This window comes from Camellia sinensis, chromosome 2, assembly GCF_055761805.1.
Source record: "Camellia sinensis isolate YWXY chromosome 2, ASM5576180v1, whole genome shotgun sequence".
Taxonomy (NCBI): Eukaryota; Viridiplantae; Streptophyta; class Magnoliopsida; order Ericales; family Theaceae; genus Camellia; species Camellia sinensis.
Genome location: NC_138962.1, coordinates 107,893,390 through 107,897,096, shown reverse-complemented (window position 1 = coordinate 107,897,096; position 3,707 = coordinate 107,893,390).

The following is a 3,707-nucleotide window of genomic DNA, read 5'->3' as shown; positions in this document are numbered from 1 at the left end:
TCGAGCTATAGTTCCTTCGCTCGAGCGTGTGTCTGGGTTCAGACCTGAGGGTTTGAGTTCTTCGCTCGACCGAGCTTTCTTTCGCTCGAGCGAGCATTTGAGTTGTTGGCTCGAGCAAGTCTTCCTTGGCTCGAGCGTAGTTTCTCTGTGTCTGGTCGCTCGAGCGACCAAGTCTTCGCTCGAGCGAGCCTGTCCAGTTTATATACACAGCAGTGGGATTTGATCAGTCTTTTTCATTTTCTTTTGATTCCAAACCCTAGGTCCGACTTCTCTCTCTCCCTACTCACCTTCTTTCTTAGATTTGATCCACTTAGGGTGTGTTTCTACCCTAGATCCTTCATTAAAAAGATAGAGTGAGGCAAGGGCTACCATTTAATCTGAGCATTTGGCGATTTGGAGCACTTTGGTATTTGGGCACTCATCTCTTTCTTCACCTTTTGGGTTGTTTTCTTTGAGGTAGGGATTTCCTACTCCATTTTATAGGCTATGTTCTAAGTTTTCGTATTTTAATATGTTGGGAATACTTTGGTAAATTTTGGGAAAAACCTTAGTTGAATTATTGAATTGATTTGTATAAGTAATTCATGGAATTGGGGAATTCATTGATTAAATGACATAATTGGATAATTTGAATCATTTGTCTATTGAATTGTGGACATAGTTATTTTCAGTTTAGAAATAACTGTTTTGGGCTATCGGTGGAGGATAGTCATGATTGTTGTAGACATTGCATGTGGATTAGGAATAACTGGAACTAATCACATTGGTTAAGTCATTAATTTTGACTGTGGCATTGATACAGAAAATACGTGTGTTGATTGAGAATGGCATTTGCATACATTGTTTGTGTGTGGGAGGAGATAGGGGATGTACTCCACGGTTTAGGGATGGACCTCTAAACCGGATTTTGTTTGGGAGGAGATAGGGGATGGACTCCATTAGCATCACTTTTATGTGTGCTTATTTATATAGAAGTGTTTTATTGATACAGCACTAAAATGTGTATCAATCTGGAAGTATGAAGTGTTTGATTTGAGCTTGAGTCTCATTTGTTTGTTGATATTGGAAGGATGTGAATATGATATATGTGATTCACTGTTGTAAGTTTGGCCAGGTTCTGAGCCATGTTGATAAAATTGGAAAATAAAACGTATCTTAGACAATAGTGTCATGAGACTGTAAAATAAAGTAATTGATTATCTTGGTTAACCATCTGTTGAATGCTATTGCTTTATTCATTGCTTATATGTGGTTTAGTATATTTCTACTGGGCTGTGGCTCACCCTTTATGGGAACATCATTTTCAGGTTCAGGTGATAAACTACCTCCAAGGAATTAGCTTGGGAGGGTTTGGCTTCTGGATTGAAGAAGACTACTTTTAGTTAACTGTCTTAAATTATTAGTACATGTAAACATTCAAGCCTAGGGCTTTTCTTGTATTGAGTTAGAACTCATATTTTTGTATCCAAGAGTTGGCTTGGAAAGATGTAAGCCTGTAGGGCATTTTATTCGATGATACATGTAATGCTTTATTTTGTAATACTCTGATGAATGAATTAATAGATTGTCTTCTTTAAATAATGAATGTCAATGATATATATAATGGGTTAATTTTAAGGGCGTGACAACTTGGTATCAAAGCGTACCGGGTTTGAATACTTTGGGTACGTGGGAAGTGATTAGTATCACATTGGGTTCGTCTCGTTTGATAGAGACTTAGTGTAATGTTATATGCTTATGTGATAACATGTTTATGTGATTATGTGGGTATGGAATGTAGTTTCTAGGATGTTGATTGGACCCTTGAGTTTCTTGTAGTCTTGTTGGAAAGGCACTTGATCACTGCTGCTTCCAACCGGAACTATAGTAACGCATTGGGACTATCATTATCCGGGAATGAAATTCGTAGGTGCTTATCTGATTATGTGCTTACGTGGAATGAATTATTGTTGTCCATTGAATTAGGACGCGAGTGTTTAGCTTCGGCACATTTATTAATGTGCTAATGTCTTTGTTTCCTTTATTAGGATGTCAGGACGAGGACGAGGACATGGTAGGCGTGGTAGGCCGGGTAGGCAGGAGGTGCCTGTGCCAGAGGAGATTCCGGCAGCTCAAGAGGGAATTGGCCAGGCCAATGTGGCCGAGCCAGTAGGCCAGCAGGCTATGGGCGCTCTAGCCCGAGAGATAGCAGGGGCATTCAGGGAGTCAGTAGGCATTCTTAGAGCTGAGAATCAAGCTCAGGCTGGTATTGCGGATGCAGGACCTTCCTTTCTGAAGAGGGAGTTATTCCGGTCCAATCCGGATGAATTTGTGGGTGATCCTAAAGAGCCACTTAAGGCGGATGAATGGCTCGAACAGACAACGAAGACATTTGAGATGCTTGGCATCGAAGACGAGGGGTTGAAAGTGACCTTGGCATCTTTCTAGTTGAAGGGGGATGCGGGTCAGTGGTGGAAGTTTACTAAGGGGCGTATAGGAGGTACGTGGGAGGCTTTTGTGAATGCATTCCAGGAGAAGTTTTTATCTCCGGCAGTCAGGGAGAAGCTGCGAGACCAGTTTTGTCAGCTTAAGCAGGCGAGTTCTTCAGTGGCCGAATTTGAGGCTGCATTTACTAGTTTGTCCAGGTTTGCACCTGAGTTGGTGGCGTCTGAGGAACGCCGTTGTATTGAGTTTGAGAAGAAGTTGAGGCGTGGCCTCAAGCTGAGAGTTGGGGGAACTATGATTCGGGATTATGGGCGTATGGTTGATGCTGCAGCCCATATGGAGATCATGATGCAGGAGGAGGAGGATGGGCAGAAGGGCTCCAAGAGGAGTCAGGATAGTCAGAGTGATGGTAGGAGACAGAAGGGTTTTAATCCCCAGCAGTCTCAGGGTAGCTTTTCGAGATCGACTTTTCCTGTACCGAGTGCTAGTTCGGGGAAAGGCAGTCAGGGAGACATTACCTGTTTCAAGTGTGGCCAGCAGGGCCACAAGTCTCCAGTTTGTCCTCAAAGGGGAGGAGTTCAGAGAGCAGCATCTTCTTCGGCTCGATCTCAGAGCCAAAGTCAGGGTAGAGGTCAGCCACTCTCGTGTTATCAGTGTGGTCAGCCAGGGCACATGAAGAGGTATTGCCCACAGTTGGGTGGCACACCTGGTGCATCTGGTTTGAGGCCGATTCTGGGTCAGCAGCCAGCTCAGTCGGGTCAGGCCTCAAAGGCCAATCAGGGGGCTTCATCGTCTCAGTCGGTGCAGCAATCTTATGCTCCTAGGGTTGAGCAGGGTGATCAGAGGTCGTCTGGGCGCGTGTACGCTGTTACCGCGCAGGATCTTGTACCGACTCCATCAGTTGTGAGAGGTACCTTCTTGTTTTGCAACTCGGTTGCTAATGTTTTGATTGATACGGGTGCATCTCATTCCTTTGTGTCTGCTGCATTTGCATCTGTTTTGGAGTTGGAGTTAGCACAGTTAGCATCTCCTATATGTGTAGTATCACCTCTTGGGGGTGAATTGATTTTGAAACAAGGCGTTAGGGGTTGTGATATAGAGGTTGATTATCATAGAATCCCATTTTCCTTTGTAGTTATGCCTATGAGGGGTTTCGATGTTATTTTGGGTATGGACTGGTTATCGTCATACCGGGCAGTTATTGATTGCTACCGCCAGAGGGTCACTTGTTGTACTGTGAGCGGAGAGTATTTTCATTTTCTGGGGGACCGGGTTGGTGATGT